Source organism: Triturus cristatus, chromosome 3_2 (genome assembly GCF_964204655.1).
Source record: "Triturus cristatus chromosome 3_2, aTriCri1.1, whole genome shotgun sequence".
Lineage (NCBI taxonomy): Eukaryota > Metazoa > Chordata > Amphibia > Caudata > Salamandridae > Triturus > Triturus cristatus.
Genome location: NC_140584.1, coordinates 222,946,377 through 222,961,947, shown reverse-complemented (window position 1 = coordinate 222,961,947; position 15,571 = coordinate 222,946,377).

Genomic DNA, 15,571 nt, shown 5'->3' with positions numbered 1-15,571 from the left:
GGAAACGTCCAATGTTTTAAAGCTCAAATGGGCTTTATTTGATCTCTCTCCTGTCCACAATCTTCTCTTTTTCAATGTAACTCAAAGGGGAAATTCAATACCTCAGTTTTTTTTCAAAATCTCCCTCTTACCAAGTTCAAAATGTTCGCAAGTATGGTACATTGGATCATGATAGGCAGGAGGAATTGGGGTAAGGACATGGACTCGGATAACAGAGGACAGGAGGGACATGGAGAGGTGCACCAAACTGACCCTACAGGGCAGGCATCAGGGTTTGCAGCAGCACAATACACCACACAGCGCATGCGGGACAGGAGTGCAGCACAACAATCCATAGAAAGCAATAGGGAGGGGACAGGACCATGCACATGGACAACAGAGAACAGAGGGGAAAGAGGCAATGGTAGCTAGCTGACCATAATGGTCTGACAGGAGAGAAAGCTGCAGCATAACAGACCTTAAAGGGCAGGAGGGACGGATCAGGGGCATTACAATGGAACAGACAAGCCAGGAGGTAGGGAATAGGGGTCTGCACATGGAAACAGAGGGCTGGGGGCAAGGGGGCAAGGCAGGAGCAGCAAGTTGACCATGGAGTTCAGGCAGGTAGGGCACTAGAAACAAAACACACCATGAAGAGCAACAATGAGACTATGATGGCATACACAGTGACCATGGAGGGAAGGTGGGAGGGGGTCAGGGGCAGCTAGCTGACCACACAGGGAAGGTGGGAGGGGCCATGGCAGCACAGAAGACCATGCATGGCAAGCAGGAGGGTTAGTGGCAGCACAATGGTTATGATGGGCAAGGAGGAGGGTGCAGGGGCATGCACAATGGACCATGGAGGATAGAACGGTGTGGCAGTAAAATGGACCATGGAGGACAGGAGGAAGGGGATAGGGGCATGGCATGTGGACAGGCAGGGTGGAGGTGGCAGGGACAGGTTACAGCCATCTGACAATGCTAGGCAGGTGGGAGGGGAGTGGCAGCTCAACAGAACACTCAGAGTAGATAGGAGTGGCAGGTCCATGGAACATGGTGGGCAAAAAGGATGGAGCAGGGGCATGTACAAAGACATCGGAGGGCAGGGGGAAGGAGAATAGGGGCAGCAAGCTAAGCACAGAGGCTAATCAGGAGGTCAATGATGAGCCATAGAATTGAGCAATGGAGGGCAGGAGGAGTGGACTGGTACATCATGCTAAATGGAGGGCAGTGGCAGTGCTCCAGCGCGGAGTGCAAAATCCCTCCCTACCGTTGCGGACCAAAAGATCTCACACACGCACACTATCCATACATTCGCTGGTGGGGCCCATAACACCAACACACACTCACCATCAGTCCGTACGAGAGGCGATTATCCTTCCAAGTGCTGGATAATGAGGGAGGAAGATACCACTTTACCCTAATGAGCAACAAACCTACAAACCCTTCTTATACTCATTAGGCCCTAGATTCTACATTTGGTATTCCCCTCATGACTGGGATGGATCTGTTAGTTGTAGATTTAAGTGAATTTCTAATACTCTAATTAACCTTTTCATTAACACATTTCAATGAATAAACAACCCAACTCATTTCCGTAGATGTTCAAATCCAAATTTATAATAATATTGCAGATTAAATCATTCATTTGATCAAGTTGCCATTCATATTTACCTATTCTGGCTAAAGTCATCCTCTATGTCAAATCTGGCAATCTCGCAAATCTATGCCCATCAATTTAGCAGGTTAAGTTGATCAGGATTTTGGGCATTAATTCAGTCCATCAAAGATTCAGGCTATCAGCTGTCCTGCAGTGTCACCGTCCTCTTCGTCAGCATATCATCAGGAAATCGAAGGAGCGACCCTCCAACCTCTCTATTCTATGGGTTTTATAATAATTTCAATAGCAAAATGTAACAATATTGAGTTTTAAACTGTTCTGATTGGATGATCAGGGGTCAACCTCTCTGTTCCCATAAGGTTTAGTCCATGTTGTCAGCATACTTGCTGGTTCCGGTTCTTTATTAAAGCCTTTTGTCTGTAGCGCTGGCACCTTTCCCAGTGGCCTTGATAAGTACAGCTTGCCTGGGTCAAGACAGGGCCATTGTTGCTCATCTTTTAGCACAGGCGCACTTCACCCAAGCCTTGTTCAGCGTCGGCAGTTGGGTTAGGCACCAAAAGCAGCCATCATTTGATAGGCCAGAATAGTCAACTTAAGCAAAGAAACACAAAAACGTAATTAATACATATAAATGACTAATTAAATGTTATTCCCTCGCTAATACCCATATGTGTGTGTATTTATCTAGCCAAAAGCAACACTCAATGCGGTTTATACTTACTAAATAAAGCACGAATCACAATTTCATCACCAAAGCGACATATATCATGCAATGTTCTAATTATCTATCATTAATATGCATACGAAATTTAGTTCACGTCATTAATTAGGCCATGCAGATGCAAATCCCATGTGTATTTCGGTCATTAATAAGGTTGATTTGTTATTTCCACATCACTCCAAACCATTAGTACGATTCTGATTAATTAATTAATCTAATTAATAAAACGACATGCAAAATGGGATGGGTATACAAAAATTTTGCATAACCCGCTCCAGCAGCAGCACATCAGACCATGCATGGCAGGAGGGAGGAGGCTAGTCCATGGATTCAGACAACAGAGGATAGGGAGGAGGTGGATGGGGCAGCAAGCTAACTGTTCAGAGAAGGTGGGTATTAGGAACTTTATTGTTTTTAAAATGTGTGTCTGTGCAAACTAGTTAAAATATGAACAAGTATGCAGCATAATCTCACTTTTATTCAGGAAGAAGAGGACGTTTGTGACTGTGACTCCGGGCTCACTTGGCAGAAACACCGCCTGACCCTCCACCCCCCATCTCAAAATGTAATGCCCGTGAAAAGGGTAGGTGGACGCAGTGTTATATAGAACATAGTCCTGAGAGCACGATTGAAAATGAAAACTAGATATAGTATATGGTATAAACTATGCACCAAAAAGTGTGACATAAGATGAACCGGGGCGTGAAATATAATATGCAATACATTGTGCGCAATGACAGATTCATTGCAGAGCGCGAGATAGCACAAGCACTGGCGCGTGCTATGCGATATGCGCCTTGGAGTGTAATATGCACAGGGCAGTGTTGTGTAACCTAACTAGTCTCTAAAGTTGTAATATAAAATATGTGCTGGGGAGTGTAACGTTGCATATGCACCGTGACAAAGATATGGATCCCAGAATGTAATATGTATGGCATAGCGCTGTGCATTGTAACATAGGCATCGAGGAAGGCAGGTTAGATGGGGCAATATAACCCGTGCGAAGGCAAGTGTGGCATGACATATTCACGGGGTGGTGTGGGCTAGAGAGTGTCATAGCATACGCACTAGCTGGTGGAATACAACACAGAGGTGTGAGGCACTCGGCGGGCACTGGTGGGTGTAACTTAGCTTTGGGCTCAGCCAGGAGCACGCTGTGACTCTCGAATGAGGTTCGTCTCCTTTCCAGAGAGTAAAATAAAAAGTATTACATATCCAGCAGTGGATGTGGGTTTTATTAACCGTGAGGGGGATTTCTTGCATAGTTTGGTCGAATTTTTGTCGATTCCCCTTTGAATGGCTTGGTGTGCGTGTATATTAAATGTGCCTGTCAATAGCTACCCATGTTTGTATAAATAAACAACAAGGGTGTCTACTTGGAGAGTACCCACTGGCGGGGGTGCCGAGATTAGGCACGGTAGGGCGTCAGACATGTCAGAGCTTCACTAGCGGTGTAAATACATTCCATGTGGATTCATTCTATGCATAGTCGCCTTTTAATGAATATCACGCAAATCGTCATGGTGATAGGTACATACGGTTTGTCCAGCATGTCCTAGGTGTTTCTATTAATATATATTTTTTAAAAATAATAAAAAACAAAGGCCGGCCCGGGGGATAGGGTCCCCGGGGCCATAAGTGGCCTGAGGAGGGGGGCAACGCAGCCCCCTCCTAAAGAATTTTTTTTAAAAAAGGACATGACCCGGGGTTTGGGGTCCCCGGGGCCGATTAAGGCCTTGAGAGGGCAAATTTATTTTTTTCAACAAAAAAAATTAGGGTGCAGGCCCTGGGGGATGGGGTCCCCAGGGCCAGTAAATTAGAAAACAAAGGGGGGCCACACAGCCCTCCTTCTTAAAAAAATAAAATAAATAAAAGACCGGCATCGCGCCGGAGGCCACGCCCCCTCCTTGCATCACTCTGCAAACGCGCCCCCTGGCCAGTTGTGAGTTGGGGAATTAATTCCCCTTCAGTACTGAGGGTCCCTAAGGGCCAACTAGCCCAACAGGTATCTCCAGTATGCGCCAGGGAGCTGCGTTGCAGACAGGTGTTCTGAGACCACGCCCCTTTTTACACCTCTATGCAACGCAGCTCTGTGGCGCTTACTGGAGGTACCTAGTGGGCTAGTTTGACCCTAGGGACCCTTAGGATACAAGGGGACTTAATCTCTCAACTTAGAACGGCCGCAGGGCACATTTACACAGTGGTAAAGGGAGGTGATGGGGCCTGAGGTGACGTTTGCAAACACGCCCTGTGGCGCGTTTTAAGTTGGGGAAATAATTCCCTTTCAATCCTGAGGGACCCTGGGGGCCAACTAGCCCACCAGGTGCTTCCAGTAAGCGCCACTGCTCTGCGTTGCAGAGAGGTGGTGCAGGCCGTGCCCCTTTTTACACCTCTCTGCAATGGCGCTTACTGGACGTACCTAGTGGGCTATTTTGCCCCTAGGGATCCTCAGGATTCAAGGGGACTTAATCTCCCAACTTAAAAAACAGCCACAGGGCGTGTTTACACAGTGGGGAAGGTAGGGGACGGGGCCTGAGGTGACGTGTGCAAACACGCCCTATGGCGCATTTTAAGTTGGGGAAATAATTCCCCTTCAATCCTGAGGGCCCCTGGGGGCTAACTAGCCCACCAGGTGCTTCCAGTAAGCACCACCGAGCTGCGTTGCAGAGAGGTGGTCCAGGCCGTGCCACTTTTTACACCTCTCTGCAACACAGCTCTGTGGCGCTTACTGGAGGTACCTAGTGGGCTAGTTGGACCCTAGGGACCCTCAGGATTCAAATGAACGTAATCTCCCAACTAAAAATGGCCACAGGGCGTGTTTACACAGTGGTGAAGGGAGGGGGCGGGGCCTGAATTAACATGTGCAAACAAGCCCTGTGGCGCGTTTTAAGTTGGGGAAATAATTCCCCTTCAATCCTGAGGGACCCAGGGGGCCAACTAGCGCACCAGGTGCTTCCAGTAAGCGCCACTGCGCTGCGTTGCAGAGAAGTGGTCTAGGCCGTGCCCCTTTTTACATCTCTCTGCAGCGCAGCTCTGTGGCGCTTACTGGAGATACCTAGTGGTCTAGTTGGACCCTAGGGACCCTCAGGATTCAAGGGGACTTAATCTCCCAACTTAAAACGGCCACAGGGCGTGTTTACACAGTGGGGAAGTGAGGGGACGGGGCCTGAGGTGACGTGTGCAAACACGCTCTGTGGCGCGTTTTAAGAGGTAGTTTTAATCCACTGCCCTATTATATACTAGGGACTTACAGAGGAGGTCATGCTGATCACAGGGGGACCCCAACGCATAGTGTTCCCTAGTGTATGTAGGTGTTTTCACTGTATTCTGAGTGTCTTTTAACATAGCACTGGCTCTAGGACTGGTTAGTCAGACTCAGTTACCACCAGTATCCATCTGAAAAATTTGAGGGTACAGGATGATTTTGCAACAAGGCTTCTTTCTGCTCTTCTGTTTGTTCTTTCTGCACGTTATCCTTCTTCCTGCACTTTTCTTCGTCTTTGAGGACTTCTGTTGCTTCTTTCTGCATTTCTTTTTTTTTCTTTCTGTGCGTTTTTTCTTCTTTCTTCACATGTCCTATCTCTGTAGGCATAGTTAGAAATTAGCATTTAAAAAACCTTTGAAATTCACTGTAAAAACCATAGGTTTCAGGCATGTTATAGTTAGGAATTAGCATTTAAAAAAACCTTAGAAATTCACTGAAAAAACCATAGGTTTCAGGAGCGTTATAGTTAGCTGGACTTTTCACTCGTACAAAACCATTGAAATTCCCCCGTTATAGTTAGTTCAGCTAACTATAACTCGTGCGCCCGCAATGCACTGCTGATGACGTCACATATTACATCACTCATGACATGATCAGTGACATTACTCATAACATCACTGATGACATCTCAAATGACATCACTGATGACATCATCTTTGTGATAGAGTGGCAGACCTCCTCTCCCCCTAATATAACCTTTGATACACACATTCAAAAATAGAAACTAAAATTTTCAAAACAATGGACATACCAATATCAGTTACAACCTATTCAGTAATTCTAAGATCCACATACACATCCACTCATTCACCAACAGTCCTATACAGTCACTCATACATGTACTCACTCATCATATGTACTCATACACCTATACATCCTGTTACACAACACCACTCATCCATAGAGTTACTCACACACATTGTCACTCATGCTAATAAAGAATCAAACATCCATTTACTTGCATATACAGTTATACACACACCACCACACTTACTTCTACAGAAACTTACACATACTTAGTCTTTTAAACAATCACTTATAGAAACACATACTTATTCATCCAGGAACTCTTTCAATCTCTCACTCTCACATATACTCACTTATATACACCAATAGTCACATATACTAGTTTAAAACATATATAGTTACTCATAAAGACACTATTGAGACAGTCATTCACTCACTAACACACCCATGCACACACTCATCCACCCATACAGTCCTGCACACATGCTGTATTCAACACATACAAACAGTGAGTCACTCATTCATGCACCTATGCACTACGTAATACCCACCACCGAACCATACAGACACTAAGACACTCATACTGATACTCAAAAAACCAACTAATAAACTATATAGACACTCATGTAGCTACTCACCAACCCATGCAGCCACTTATACACAAAGTGAGAGACTGATACAGATATTTACATATTTAAACATTACTCACTAAGCCATGTATTCACTAAGATACACTTAATCAGTCAGTTACACAATCAATTTTTAAAAAACAAATCATTCATTTAGACACTTATATACCCATCTATTCTTCCATCGACCTTGAGATATACATATATAAAACATATGTAATTTTCAGAAAAACACCCATTCACTGGATGATGTCATCAGTGATGTCATCAGTGATGTCATTTGAGATGTCATCAGTGATGTCATGAGTGATGCCACTGATCATGTCATGAGTGATGTAATATGTGACGTCATCAGCAGTGCATTGCGGGCGCGCGAGTTATAGTTAGCTGAACTAACTATAAGGGGGGAATTTCAATGGTTTTGTACGAGTGAAAAGTCCAGCTAACTATAACGCCCCTGTACCGGGTCGAAACCTCGAGATTACTGGCAGTACCTAACCCAATACCTATTGCAGTCTCAGATTAAATGAAATGTGTTTTGTTAATGGAGTGCTTTGTGGAGGGTGCGAAGGGCCTTAGATCATAAATGCACACCGGATGATGGATGTTGTTGCACTGTGACCACAATGTTCTGTTTGTATTCCTTGTAAAAACTAATAAAAAAATTTTTAAAAACCATAACGCCCCTGAAAGCTATGGTTTTTTCAGTGAATATATATATAGATGGATATATTACGTACTGGCAGTCGCCAGTAGGTAGTTTTAGTTAGAACCTAACTTCCATAGGAAAAGCGTTTTTTGATTTGCTAATAACTTTGTTGTCGTTTGATGAATCTTCGCAAAATTCTCCCCAAAAAAAGTCTATCCAGGTCAGCTTCTATCCTGAAAGTTTGGGGGTGATTTGTCAAGCGAGTGCTGAGAAAAAAGGGGGTCCCGAAACGCGGTTTTCGTGTGTTAATTTCCATAGGAAATTTTGAGACAGGCTACAGACCGAACTGCTGAACAGAATTAACCCAAATTTGGCAAAAAGGTAGTGCTTGGTTCAGAAAGCGGCCTTTTTTTAAATGGTGTAAATCTGTTCATTAGTTGCTGAGAAATTAAAAAAAGAAGAATCAAAAAATCAATTTCCCGTAGGAAACTTTAGGCAAGGCTACAGCCCAAACTTCTAAACGGAATCACCCCAAATTTGGGAAAAAGATAGCGCTTAGTTCAGAAAGCAACCTTTTTTTAAATGGTGTAAATCCGTTCAGTAGTTGCTGAGAAATTCAAAAAATAAAAGTTTCGATATCTATGGCCGAGGTGGATTCGCAAACCCTCCCGACGACAAGCTTTATTCTAATTAGCTGTCAACACTCCAAACCAGGAAGTGTTGGCAGCCATCTTGTGACTCTGTAGAACCGAGTCACCAGAAAACAGAGAATTAATCAGGAAAAACAAGAAAAGGGGGCAGGGTAAAAACACACTGACCCCCAAGGCCTGCTCAGGGGGTCCCACAAGGACCCCCGGAGGAAAAAAGCATTTTTTGAAAAATTTCGGCGGAATTCGCGCTGGGGTCACGAATCCCGCCAAATAAAAATGAAGCATGGGCTCCCGCGCTTCATTTAAATTAGGCCCCCGGGTGGACCAGGTCCCGGGGGCATTGCCACAAAAATAATAGCAAGGGACGCGGGGACCCCCATAGACCTGGGTACCGCCACCTCCCCGGGGCTTATTACAAAGTATGCGGGGGCAGTATGGCCCCCGCAGCCACGAGGACCGCCACCTCCCCAGGGCTGTAAAAAAAAAGCATGGGGGTTCCCAATCCTCCCTACGTTGCCCCAGGGACCACCACCTCCCCGGTGCTTTTATAATAAACCACGGGGGCTCACAGCCCCCCAGAGGGCCAGGGACCGCCACCTCCCCGGGGCTCTTTTTTAAAATAAAAATTCTGAGTGGGGGCTTGAGCTCCCCCACACGCCCTAGGGACCACCACCTCCCTGGGGCACAAAAATTGGAAATTGGGGGGTCCGTTACGGACCCCCAAGCCCCGGGGACCACCACCTCCCCGGGGCTTTCTAACTGAAGGGAGGGGGGCCCGCCGCCCAACTCCTGGAGCCGGTGATGGCCCTGGGGACCGCCACCCCCCAGGGCCAGCTCCTGCAGTGTCTCGGGGTGCCCACCCCTGGGGCACTGCTGTTTGCTATGGTAGGGCAGGGGCACGGCTCCCACCCTACCATAGCAGGCTCTGCTTTGGATTTTGGAAGCGAGAGCAGGTTTCCTGCTCTCGCTTCCAAAACCCAAAGCATGATTGCTTTTCCACATGGGGAGCTGCGTGTCAGCAGCTCCCTGTGTGGAAAAGCAATGCCGGCTCCCGCAGGAGGCGGGGAGCTGTCAGGGACCGTGGGGGCTTTTGGGCTCCCCCAACGGTCAAAATGATGTGGACAGGGCCCAGGGGATGGGTTCCCCAGGGCCAGGAGTGGCCTGGGAGGGGGCAATGCAGCCCCCTCCCCAATAAAATAAAAAAAATAAAAAATGAGGCAGAGCCCTGGGGGATGGGGTCCCTGGGGCTAACAGAGGCTTCAGGAGGGGGCCTAAATAGTAAAACAAAAATATATATATATGGCCATTCCCCGGGGGAAGGGGTCCCCAGGGCAGAAATTGGCCTCAGGGAGGGGGGCCATGTGGCCCCCTTCCCGTTTAAAAAAAAAATAGTGGTCAGGCCCTGGGGGATGGAGTCCCCAGGGCCACAAAAAAGGGAAAATAAGGGGGGCCTCACAGACCCCCTTCTGAAAAACAAAAACTAAAAAAAAACGGCATTGCGCCGGAGGCCCTGCCCCCTCCCTACAGCACTCTGCAAACGCACCCCTGCTGCTTTGTAAGATGGTGAACTAATTCCCCTTGAATACTGAGGGTCCCTGGAGGACAACTAGCCCACCAGGTACCTCCAGTATGTACCAGGGAGCTGCGTTGCAGAGAGGTGGTCCAAGGCCACGCCCCTTTTTACACCACTCTGCAACGCAGCTCTGTGGCGCTTACTGGAGGAACCTGGTGGGCTAGTTGGCCCCCAGGGACCCTCAGCATTGAAGGGGAATTAATTCCCCAACTTAAAACGTGCCAGGGGTCGCATGTGCACAGTGGTGAAGGGAGGAGGTGGGGCCTGATGTAACAAGTGTGCAAACGTGCCCCGTGGTGCATTGTAAGTTGGGGGATTAAGTCCCCTTGAATCCTGAGGGTCCCTGGGGTCCAACCAGTCCACCAGGTACCTCCAGTAAGCGCCACACAGCTGCGTTGCAGAGAGGTGTAAAAGGGGGCATGGCCTTGCACCATCTCTGTGCAATGCAGTCCTGTGGCACTTACTGGAGGTACCTGGTGGGCTAGTTGGACCCCAGGGACCCTCAGCATTCAAGAGGACTTAATCCCCCAACTTACAATGCGCCAGGGGGCGCATTTGCACAGTGGTGCATGGAGGGAGCGGGGCTAGATGTGACAAGTGTGCAGGGCTAGCTTGCTTCACATGCAATAGGTACAGCCTTGCAGGAGCAGTGCAAGCTTCCTTCACCCAGAAAAGGTGCAGCCTGGCAGCAGTGCAAGCTTCCTTCACCTAGGAGAGGTACAGCCTGGCAGCAGTGCACGCTTCCTTCACCTAGAACAGGTACAGCCCAGCAGCAGCAGTGCATGTTTCCCTTACCTAAAACAGGTACAGAGGTCTAAGCTTCCTTCACCTAGAACAGGTACAGCATGGCTGCAACAGTGCAAGCTTCATTCACCTAGAACAGATACAGCCTGGCAGCAGATGAGCAAGCTTCATTCCTCTAGAACAGGTACAGACTGGCAGCAGTGCAAACTTCCTTCACCTAGAACAGGTACAGCCTGGCAGCGGCAGTGCAAGCTTCCTTCACTTAGACAAGGTGCAGCGTGGCAGCAGTGCAAGCTTCCTTTACCTAGAACAGGAACAGCTTGGCAGCATTGCAAGCTTGCTTCACCTAGAATAGGTACAGCCAGGCAAAAGTGCAGGCTTCCTTCACCTAGAACATGTACAGCCTGGCTGCAGCAGTGCAAGCTTCCTTCACCTAGAACAGGCACAGCCTGACTGCAACAGTGAAAGCTTCCTTCACCTAGAACAGGAACAGAGGCGTTTGGAAGCCACACCTACCTTTCTCCACCACTCTGCAAATGCGACTGCTACATTATAGTTATCAATTAGCATTACAAAGACCTTTGAAATTCACTGAAAAAAACATAGGTTTCAGTCACATTATAGTTAGAAATTAGCATTTAAAAAACCTTTAAAATTCAGTGAAAAAAACATAGGTTTCAGGCACGTTATAGTTAGAAATTAGCATGTAAAAAAACATTGAAAATCACTGAAAAACCCATATGTTTCATGCACGTTATAGTTAGTTGCACATTTCTCTCGTACAAAACCAGGGAAATTCTGGCATTATATTTAGTTCAGCTAACTATAACTCGCGCCCCTGCAATGCACTGCTGATGATGTCACATATTACATAATTCATGACATGGTCAGTGACATCACTGATGACATCTCAAATTACATCACTGATGACATCATCCATGTGATAATCTGATGCACCTCCTCACACCCTAATATAAACTTTGACACACCCACTCTAAAATACAGACTACCATTCTCGAAACCATAGACACACCAATACCAATTACTACATACTCACTCACTGATTCCTAGGTCAACACACACATCCACTCACTCACCTATACAGTCACTCATAAATGCAGTCACTCATCAATACAGCCACTAATATATGTACTTATACAACCATACAGACACTCACACACTGCCACTCACCCATAGAGTTACTCACACAGCTCGTCAGTAATGCAAATAATTTATCACAATCCCATTTACTCACCTACTCAGTTATACACACACCGCCTCACTTATTTATACAAATACTAACACATGCTTACTCTAATATACAATCACTGACACAAGCACACACTCATCCATACAGATACTCTCACAATGACTCACTCTGACATATAATCATGTATATACTCCAATACTCAAATATCCTACCTTTCACATATGTAGTTACTCACACATGTACAACTAAGACATCCATGAACTCACCAAAACAGCTATACACACACTCACCCACCTATACAGCCCTTCACTGATGCACTCTTGAACCCATGCACCCAGTGAATCAGCCACTCACACATCTATGCACAGAGTCACACCCCCACCCACCCACACAGGCACTCAGGCACCCATACAGATACTCAGACAACCAAACAATAACCCATATAGGCACTCATGTAGCTACTCACCAACCCATGTGGCCGCTTACACACCAATTAAGAAACTGATACAGACATTTACACAGTTTTCTCACTAACCCATGTTTTCAGTAAGATACACTTAATCAGTCACTTATACAATCAGTCACACATCTACTAACTCATCCATTCACACACGCATACACCCACTCATTCTTAAATACACCTTGGCATATATATAAAACATATTTACACTTTATAGAAACACACAGTCACTGGAGGATGTCATCGGTAATGTCATCAGTGATGTCATTTGAGATGTCATCAGTGATGTCACTGACCATGTCATGAGTGATATAATATGTGACGTCATCAGCAGTGCATTGCGGTGGCACGAGTTATAGTTAGCTGAACTAACTATAACGCTGGAATTACTCTGGTTTTGTACGAGTGAAATGTCCAACTAACTATAACGTGCCTGAAACATATGGTTTTTTCAGTGAATATATATATATACATATATATATATTTCACCATCTTCCTTCGTAACGCTCATCTTCAAGGACCCAACACTCCCAGCGGCTTTCATAATATATCAGTTCATTTTGGCGTGTGAGAAACAATCTATGCATTTCGGTTGCACAGTAACCTTGGTCACAATACAGTGCCATATTGGATTATTTTTATTTTTATGGACTAAACTCATGTGTACAAACATAAACAAAAGACATACAGTGTCTTTCAGCCATTTCAAGGGATGTTTAGAATGGCAGCCATATTTAATTGGTCAAATTCACCAAAATTAATATAAAGAAAACTTTCAATTGCTCACATAAAATGCATAATTGTTAATTTGTTTCCTTATTGTCTTGACAACTAATATATGTATTACATACACACACACACACACTCACTCACACACATACACACGCACACACACATAATCCATTCCATATAACAGACTTAATTATCCAATCAATCTCAAGTGATTTTTAACCTTCAAACTTGAATTGAACAGCGCTATCGACAAATATATGATCCAATTTATCTAAACAGATAACAGTTTCACTTTAAAAATTGTCATACTGCCACAGTGGGCAAGTTATATCATAAAAACATTGGGGCAGATTTACAAGAAAGTGCCGCAGCGTGAGACCACAAGCCATTTTGCTGCGCCATGCTGCAGCACTTTCTGAGCACTGGAATGTGACATATTCATTTGTCGCATTCCTGTGCTTTCCCCTGCGCTTGTGCACAAACAGCTGCCTTGCTCCAGTGCAGGCACCCTTGCACCATGGTGAGGAAAATAGCGAGGAGGAATTAAAACATTTCTCCTCGTTGCGCCACGCTATGCCACCCCTACGGTGGGGTAGCATACTGACGCATTTCTAGGTTTAGGATTCCTCGTAAATCTGAAAATGTGTCTGGTTCAATGGATGTTGCGTGGGAACACCCACAACAACACCCATAGAATATCCCTTTCATGCAAAGTGCTGCATGTAAAGGGGACATATTTACAAGGAGCCATGCAGGGTGGATTTTCCTGTCCTTGTAAATATGGGGCAGAGAAATGCGCTGCCAGTGTGTCGCAAAAAGTGATGGACTGGCAGTGCAAGGGGCTTGTATATCTGCCCCATTGTTTCTTTCCAGGTCTTTGATATTCCATAAACTATTTTCCCCCAGTGAGCTTATGCTCCGTTTTCTATTCACAATTTTAGATGTCAAAAAAGGAGAACATTATGAATTGTGCAATAAACTTAATTTCCTAATGTTGGAAAACAATATATGTGAGCATAAATAACCGATTTAGCCCACTCTGGTGACCCACAAAGTAAACAAAATAAAAAAAACTAAAATTACCTGTGTGTGAATTAATATAATGTTCCATGTAAGTTCAAACTATATTATAATAGTAAGCAATATTAGTATGTGCAAATCTTGAGAATCAAATGAAAAACCATCATAGAACTGAATGAGTAAAAAAGAAAGGGCACATCTCCAGACTATCTCAGAATATTTATAATTATTTGTGAATATATTAAAGCCCTGCGGCTCTTTGCTATCCATGTCTAATATATATTTGGCTCCAACTGCCTCAGCTTAGGTTCACGATCTCTGACCCTTTTGTCTTCTGGGACTTGTGCGTAACAACTATATTACATTAGAGAAGCATCGCTATTGTGTACTTTCTCTAGGCGTTGGGTGGCAGGATAGCTCCTATCCTTGTTTTATAATAGCCATGAGATGTTGTATTATGCTCCCTACGGTTATTTTAGGGCTGAGACATTTTAAAACGTAGATAACATATTCACTTTTAGAGGTTAGTTTCCCTCTCACCTTTAAGAATGTGTTGAAAGTTTTTAGGTTTTATCCATGTTGACAGTCTTTACACCAGTTGCACTAAATAAAGCGTCACGGTATTCTTGTATATAGGTCACTCCTGACCAGTTGATCTTGTATCGACCTAGCTCTTCTGAAGCAAATTTGAGGGTGATTGGGTATGTTTATTTATTATTTTTTTTTTGCATAGTTTTATATAGCGCAAACGTGACCCGAATCCAGTCAGGTATCAGAGCGCTTTACATAGCACCAGTTAGTTACATGAGGACACACATTCATTTTTTATTAGGCATGGGGAGATTAAGGGGCATATTATAAAGACAGGCGATAAAATTATCGCTGCTTTAGCGGCAGAAAATTACCGCTAAAGCGGCGATAATGGGCTTGATAATATGCTCTATGGAATTCCAATTGAAGCCCATGTTAAATGTGAAGGACATCTAACATGGGCTTCAATTGGAATTCCATAGAGCATATTATCAAGCCCATTATCGCAGTTTTAGCAGCAGTTTTCTGCCGCTAAAGCGGCGATAATTTTATCGCCTGGCTTGATAATATGCCCCTAAGTTATTTGCCCAACATCACAGGATGTTTAGCGTCATTACCGAGACTCAAACCCAATTCCCCAAGGTCCTAGGTCGAGCACCCTAACCGTTAGGCCAACTCCTCTCCCCTATAGCCTGTCCAATTACAAAATCCTTTTGATCATAGGCAAGTGTTTGCGCAGAACCCTGCTCAATCTATTGTGATCCACTTTGTAAGATGTTATGAACCTATGTTTATTATTGTTATGTTTTAATTTTTTGATGTAAACAGAGTCCTATCTCTTTTTTCCAAGTCTTGCCCTCTTGGAAGCTGCCTTTAAGATACTCATAGAGTATCCTTGGGCTCTGAAACGAGTGATCATTTCCTGTTCAAAAGAATTCCCCGAAAGGTATACTTTTAAGAAGGGAAGTAGGTTAAAAGCTTCAGGAGTGTAGAATAGTGTTACGTGCCGTGGCGCTTTTCTGTATACCATGGTCACTAAT